We start from the raw sequence: 8,799 nt of genomic DNA on the forward strand, positions 1-8,799 counted from the left end.
GTACGAGTGCTGGTATGAAAGAGCAGCTTGCATCAGAGCATTTTCTAGAGGGTGTACAATCTACAGCTGAACAACACACTGTAGTAGAAGATGTGGGGCCATCTTCCCCACAATAGGAGAGTAAGGTGCTGCCAGAGCTTCAGATCAATCTCTTGAGTGTACCATTGTGGTGGAAGGTGAAGAATACTTATTTCTTCATGACCTTGAAAAGGCAGCTGGCTTGAGAATGGATGAATGTTTGGGCATTATATGCACGCGATGTGAGGTGGATCTTGATACATCCCCAACCTCGGTCCTCACCTAGATAGTGTTATATTATCCCTTCGAGAATCTATCACAGGGACAGTTGCTTTGGTCAAGGAAACTGTGGTTGAAACCGCAGAGCAAGCCCTAGTTCCAGAGCAGGAATTCACAACCTTACAAGACAAGCTAGAGAGTCTTCATGTATATCTGCTTCATAAGAGCACTTAAATATACATAGAAACATAAACAGCACATGGGAAGAAGCATGCAAGAACATGTCCTAATCAACAACATTTGACAAGAATCCTCCCACACACAAGGGGACATCATCAAAGGCCAATTTTGTCAAATGATGAATGTCACTTCAATGAATCAAATGAGGAACTGAGAATCACTATCTCATTCTGATGATTATGTCTATGTTCCTCCAGATCCTTCCCTCCCTTCTCTCCCATTATTAACATCTCTTAGTGTATCCACTAACACAAATCACATGTAGCATTGCTTATGATTGCCAAAAACAAAGTGATCAAAAAACCCAAAAAAAACCTGCTCACAAATATAAAATGTAATAATTCACAAAAAAACCCACCCCCACCCCGTTAGGAATTCCCAATAAACCACTAACCTTTTCATTCACTAACTAGCTTTTCTTATTCCTTCCCGAGGAACAAAGACCATTGAATGTCACAAAATATCAAAGCCATTGACAAAGCTTGTCCAATCTCCCCACAAAAAGGTCTTCAACGCGATCATGAGGACATGATCATCGCCATTAATAAGGGGGGGATGTCAACCCATTCCTAGGATTCAAAAGAGCTACCGCCATTATATTACATCAAGGAGTCATGGTAGATACGTCAAAGGGTCACACATTCAAGATATGAAGCAATAGTGTCCAAAGCTACAACTTGGACGGGTGCCCGTAATGGTGCAACAGAGTATTTATAGCAATTCCCGCTTCAAGAGAGTGTGGTAGCAAGTTACTTCATGGATATATTATGAGAGTAGTCATTGTAATAGCATTAGGCCTCTTATGAGCCTAGAGTGCCTGGCCGACCATAGTTTAAGTGAGTGTGAACACTTATGGCCATGTATATAAGTGAATATCTCTCATAATACAACATACTCTCCCATTGTGCAATTGAGTGTTGCTCTTGCTAAACCTCTTGCTAATCTCTCTCCCTAATGCATGCTAGTAAGTGTGTGTAAGTGAAGTGAGGTGAGAGGAGGGACGAGTACTCGTAGTAGTGCAACGCGGTGGTGTGACAACGCTCGCGAGAGGTGAGGTGGAATTTCTTCTCAAGCAGTTGTAGAGCTTGGAGACCTCAAGAGTGACGAGCTCGACCATTGAAAAGATCCTCATGACAGTTGCGGTTCACCAAGTAATCTCTTATTGGATGTGTTTCAAGGAGGGTTAGGGTGAGCCATAACATACTCTAACAAATTTTTTTCTTAGAATTTATAAAACCATTTTAAAGCTTTAAAAATTTTCCAACTTTATAATGGAAATAACATCTTTATTTCATTTACAAAGCTTCATTGTACTTTTATGTAGATTTAGAGAATTAAAACATGGTTGTTTAATCTTGTTTCACATTTATTATATCTAAATGACACTGGATAAATTGATACATACATCTTATGATGATATTAAATCCACTAATATCGGTTGTCTTCAAGTGTGGTAGCAACCAATGCACTAATATCGGTTGTCTTCAAGTGAGGTAGCAACCAATGCAATTGGTAGAAAGTGTACCACCTTATCATGCTTTCATCGCATGGGATTTCTCAACCTCTAAACAAATGAAACTATCTAATGAGTCCCATAATTAGAAACTTCTAATGTGGGAGGTACATATACTCAAATTATTAAACCTTGATAAATATTTGTCTAAGGTATACTAGCTTCTAGCAATTACTAGATTTATCATTTCCATGATCATGGATAGACATAGGTATACTAGATTCTAACATGAATCTTAGTAGATTTATCCTTTCCATGATCATGGTGGGCTAGACCTATGTTTGAAGAATAATATGGTAATAATCAATGTCAATTTATATAATGAACTTTACTTCACTTTGATCCCAAATATTCCTTCACATGAAAGAAGGCTGATATGATCGGCCAAAATAATAATCTCTATAACAATGAAAAAAAGAAACTGCTAGATTCGCTAAATGCAACGTAATGTTAAGAATCTATCGCTGTCATGTAGATGCCAAACTTTGAGTCATTACTACACTTTTCAACTTTACACACTTAAAATTTATAGAGAAAACAATAAACAAACAAGGAAAAATGCCATCTGTTTCATTATATCAAGTTTATTTATGTAGAAGGAGATAAATCTCATCAATCCTAATCCTCTACCCTCTCGTCAGCTCTCCTCTTAGCCCTCATTGATAACCCTATGATACTCTCTCCTAGTCATGCCATGATAAAACATGATCCATGACTCCAATAGTGGCAAAAATCCTAGGTCATGGGATACTAAAAGTTCTAAAATTTCTAGGCATAGGCCCATAGAGTCTAAGTTGAGCTATGGTTCACATCTTAAAATGGATCATAGCTAGAGAAATATTTTCTCATATCATCACATTTTGACTATAATAAGCGCTAATAGTGTACCAACAATGTCATCGCTTAACCCAAGCTACAAAATAGAGATCCTCAAACATGCCAAGCTAGAATAAGTCTCTCGCATCGAATTGCATTCTAATAATAAAATTCTCAAACATAAATGCTATCATATCATCCTCCTAGGAAAATCCAAGTATCTAAGAAAGACATGATCAAGTCATCTATGCTATGCCATCTAAAAACAAAGCCAATAAAATACTGTAAGTTTCATTTTCATAACCACGCGCTGATACCAAATGTGAGACCCTTATCCTCTATTAAGAGAGAAACTATAGCGGAAGACTAGTCTACGAGTAGAGAAAACTCATTGGAGCCTCCATACATCAATATCCTATCGCTTAGTAATCTAACATCTTTCCCGATATAGCTGACCGGAATAGACCTTATGGTAGGAATTGCATATGATTTCAAGTAAATTATCCACTTCATAATTCTCATAAATAATAGGTGACTCCCTTCGCTTAACATAATTTCTTATTCCTCAATTATGAAGGGAACGTTTTGACCTTATTTCTTCTCAAGACTCTGATGCAAAGCTAATTCCTAGATTTTTCCCAAGTTTTTAACTTTACAATCAAATTTGGTTTCTAGTTTTTAGAAAGCACCTATAATTTGGGTTCACCCAACCATCAAATTTTCCTTATTTAAATCCATAATCAGCTTTAACCAATTTCATAGAATGAGCCTGACCTCATCCTATCCCATGGGTTAGCCTGTCACCCTCCACTAGGCCATTGGAGCCAGTGTGAACTCACATACCCATAATTGAAATTCCCTTTTTCTTTATGATGCACACATATACTTAAGTAGAAAATACAATTCACACGCACCCCACGGTGGTAACATTTCAAAAATGCTCTGAATGTTACATCATAAATCACTACTAAATCCATCAATATCTACGCACATCACCACGTGTTCCCAGACCAAGATTGTATGCACTACTAAGCCCAAACACTCTCCAGGGGCATTATGTCGGCTAGAGGAGCCCACAAGTCTCGCATCTAAATTCCATATCTTAGAACTTTAGCTCTTTAAGACCTTCCTTCAAAATATTATTATTTTATACTCTTATTAATATTTCCTTATGGGTCTTTGAAGACTTATGAAAGTCTCAACAACTGGTTGTTTCTTCTCAAAAGATTTTGTCGAGCTTGATGCTAGCTAATCTAGCTAAAATCTTGGGCCCAACTACTTCACTTTCTCTCTCCTAAGCAATTCTAGATTAGCCTTTATTCTTTAAGGTTCTTCTTTTAGTGAATTCTAGACTAAGGGAATATTCTCTTAGGAATTTAGCCTAAATGCTTTGTTACTTAGCTTAAGATAAATGGTAAGCCTTTCTCTCTCTTTGAGATTTACTTCAACATTCTTATCCTTTGTTTCTTACTCAAGGAAATCTTCTAAATTGTTTTCTAAAGAAGAAATAATATAGGGAATATCCATTTAAACATAATCTTCTTTCTAGAGCAATATAAAATGTCTACATAATTCTTCTCTCTCTAAAACTATCCCATGATACACTTGAATTCAGACCATCATTAAATTCTTCCTAGGTCAAGGGTTAATTTCTATGATAATATTCTATGTAAAATCTAATTTCTAGAGAGATAAAAAAGATCTTAGAGAAATATTCTCTCTCTAAGACTAGGCAACTTCTTTCTAAATTCCTTATGATAAAATCCTATAAATCTATCTATCTCTATGGCTATCACGTGTGCAAGTCATGGAAGAGGCTATTATTCAAGATTGTTAGACTCAACCCGTTGATGGGAGTTAGTAGATGAATTTACTCAGGATTATCTACATGGTTATGGCAGAGTAGCGATAAAAAGAGTTTTTAAATGGTTTTTCACCCATGGATTGTTCTATGGAAGTCTTAACTATATGTCATGTTTGGATGATGTATGACCGGGATTAAGTCTAAATTTCCATTGACATAGAAAATCTCCATAAAAAGATAGATTGGGAAGGTCTAGTTTTGGCATATGTTCTAGATGGAACCCCAAATCCTTATCCCTAGTAATTGGAGGGTAAGGTAGGTCTGCTTCAAGTTATTGCTACTCTTTCGGAAGTGGCCATCATCAATTGGTCCAGTAAAAGCAATGCGCAATTGCACTGTCTTCAATTAAGGCTGAATATAGAGGAGCTGCAAATGTCACTTGTGAAATCATATAGTTGAGAAGAATGGTTGAAGATATTGGAATAACTATGGAGGGTCCAACTGAAGTGTTTTGTGATAATATATCTACCATTTATCTTGCTACTAACAATCTAATCTTGCAGGCCAAGACAATGCATATTGAGATCCACTATCACTTCACGAGAGAGAAAGTTTTGGATCAAGAGATTGATTTGATTCATTGTTCTACACATGATAAAATTCTAGAAATCTTCACCAAGCCCCTTGGCCATGATAAGCTCATCATGTTTAGCTTAGAGTTGTGCAAGTACACTTTTGTACTTGAGGGGGGGTGTTAAAACTATGCATAGGCATGATAAATAGAGGACCTATCCAAATTAGCTTCTTATGGTAACTTATTACATGTTCAATAACATCATGAGGATCCCATAAAATCATTCACATGCTACATACATGCTCATATGCATGATGGAAAAGTGCTCCTATATTTCAGGCCGTATTCTCTCTTAGGAATAGTCTCTAACAAACAAGACAGTTTTGCAAAGATTATAACTTCTATTTTAGTAATTAACTTTGCTAAAGGTAAAAAGGTGAAATTTTTACCTTCTACATTCTCACTATTGGGATTTAGCAGGTTTAGCTCCATGGAAAGTTATTCAGGCACCATTGTTCCTATACCTACCTGTAGAATTTTAGGGGGACAGGTTTTACATACCCTCAATGTAATGCAAAAAGATTGCACCACTGGATGGACTTGGTGTCTTCTACAAAGTTTTTGACCTAATCATGATTGAAACTCTCACGGTTTGGATTCTCTAGATCATCTAACAACTATGAGTGAATCATGGATTACTAGAGCCTAAATTGCAAGCAGATGAGTGAACAACAACAGACACTTATTTAAGCAATGTACTAGTAGTGGAAGTGCATAGGGGAGAGAGAGTGTGTGAGTAGATTAAGAGAAAGCCTTGTACATAGTTGCTCATTATAAGGGAGGGATTAACCATATGCCCTTATCCCCAACGTCACATGTATTATATTTGGTGTATTATTTCAACACCCTCCATCAACAAAACATCCATGGCTACTAAGATGACAATGCTAGCTCTAGTTACTATTTGTTACTATTTATAACTCTGGTTATGATGACCATGCAAGTGCCCGTAGGTCTTATTCATGGTGGTTTACAAAGACAAAGGATGATGACAAATTCTAGGAATCTAGTTATGTTTACATTTCACTTAGGATAGAGGGGGGACTATAGGTAGCTAGTCTAAGAAGCCTATTTGTCCTTAATGTAGATTGCTTCAAATGAGGCTTCTTTCTCCTTGCTTGAAGATCTTCCTTCTTGGTCTTGATCTTTTCTATATAGATCTTGATATTCTTTATGTTGATGTAGCTCTTGCTATTCATCCTTGCTTTAATTGTGTCATGAAATGCATGTAGGTAAAGATAAAACATTTTCTCAATGTGTGCATAAAGCCTTACATAATGATGATGTCCATCCCTTTGAAATGAAAATGTAACAAATATGCATAAGGGTGCCTTATTCTTACCCATGACCAATGCCTTTCCCTTGTATAACTGATTAATGAGCATGATTGATGATTTAAATGATGCATACAAGCTCATAAATCCCATTGTTCCAAACAATGCTAATGCAGAGTTATACCCTATTTTGGATTAACAAATTCACCACTCAAATAAAGGGTAAAATTTGATTTCATGCTTTATAGAGGTTTAGCAACATCCAAATATGTATATCCAATCATAAAATGCTAAAAAAACCTCATGTCATTAGCACTAATCAATGTATTAGTGAAAGTATCAAGATGAAGCTTTGGTAAGCAATAGCACCCAAAGGTATGATTAATCCCACAATGGTTCAAAATCACCTTAACGATCGATTAGCATTAATCACTTGATTATTAGCAGAGGTAATTAACCATTTTTTACATTACAAAGAATAGGTCAACTTGGAGCTTTCAACTAGAGACCTTCCACATGATTTCTTCAATAGAGGTTCAAGGGGGAGAAATAGCACCCTGAAGGATTGAAGGGCATTGCATGCACCAATTTTGAGCCCATAAATAGAGGATCTCTTGCAAACAACTGATTGTCCTTTACTGAAGAGCACATTTAAAAACCCTTTTCCCAGGTAAAATACTTGCGAGATTACTTTCTCATGGAATACATATCCTTGGAGCCATTTCCCAAGATTTGCCTTATTAGGTGGTTTCCCATGTCGCACTACACATGGAGAAAAGGGCAATCTGACCAACTCAATTGGGAAATTAACACATACCTTTGTGTGCAAGTTCTCCTAATGTTGTTGAGACTACAAGCTATTGTTTATCGAGTCTTGTTGTTGCCTTTTAGTGACATACTCTTCTTATTGGTGCTCTCTTGGCTTCTTTATCTCCTCCTCGTCTTCTGAATCACCCCACCATCCATCACCCGTCTTGTCTATATGATCCCCATCACCCACCATCTTTTCTCCTCTTGCATGCATACCATTCAAGTAATGTACCCAAACATGTGCTCTCACATGTGAATTAAATGTTAAGGACACCCCATTCGCTCCTCCCCTGAGGCAAGACTCGATGGTATTGTCTATATTTAGTTGTAATTGTATGAAGTAAAATACAAGGAGATAAATGAGTCCATCACTTTTAATAAAACAAGGGGGCATTACTTCGACCCAAACATGTTGTAGTGACCCACGAGAAAAATATTAAACTCTTTCAATATTGGAACTATATTAACAGGGGAGAGTAATAAAAAACTTTATAATCTCTTCACCTCAAATGTATTACAATTGGAGATTATAACATGGGGAGAAAAATATTAAACTCTTTCAATATTGGAACTATATTAACAGGGGAGAGTAATAAAAAACTTTATAATCTCTCCACCTAAAATGCATTACAATTGGAGATTATAACATGGGGTGAAAAACTTTATAATCTCTCAACCTGAAATGTATTACAATTGGAGATTATAACATGGGGTGAAAAACGAAAAACTTTATAATCTCTCCACCTGAAACGTACTATATAACATGGGGAGAATAATGAAAAACGTTCTAATCTCTCAACTTGAAACATATTATAATTGGAGATTATAAGAACTAAAAAAGTTAAAAAGAAAGCTATCCATAGTTTATATCTACTAAAACCATGCATGGATAAGCTAATCATGACGGCACACATGGTAATGCCTTGATAAACAAGGGAGGTGAAAAACAATCAGAGTTGACATATGGGCCTGTGCATGAGCATGCAAACAGGCTAACATGGCATTGATATTTGTTCCTACAAGGTACATGGTGGTAGTAAGCCAAAAAGGATCAGCCTATCATCACTCATAACACTATGACACATGGCATAGTGATTCTCCTTGTGCATGAACATGCACTTTTGGCTGAGATTTTCATGAACCTTTTATTTTAAAAACCTACATTATTGGAGATTTATGTAGATGGCGTGACGATCACGCAAGTTTCAACATTGATTCAACATCTTAGATGGTCGAAATCAGCACTATGTTCTCCATGTTCATGGCTATTGGAGGAGCACACACGAGAAGTAGGCAATGTCCCTGCCTGCAACATTGTTCGCTATTCGAGCAAATCTCACCGATTGCAAGGCAGTACTGAGCATGGGTGTGATTTGGGACATTAAAAACCAAAAGGTAAGTTAATTTTGAGCACTAAGGGTGCTAATATTATTCCCTCATTATCAATGTGAGTAGCAACCAAAGAATGACA

This window comes from Cibotium barometz, chromosome 26 (genome assembly GCF_041138505.1).
Source record: "Cibotium barometz isolate CiBa-2024 chromosome 26, ASM4113850v1, whole genome shotgun sequence".
Lineage (NCBI taxonomy): Eukaryota > Viridiplantae > Streptophyta > Polypodiopsida > Cyatheales > Cibotiaceae > Cibotium > Cibotium barometz.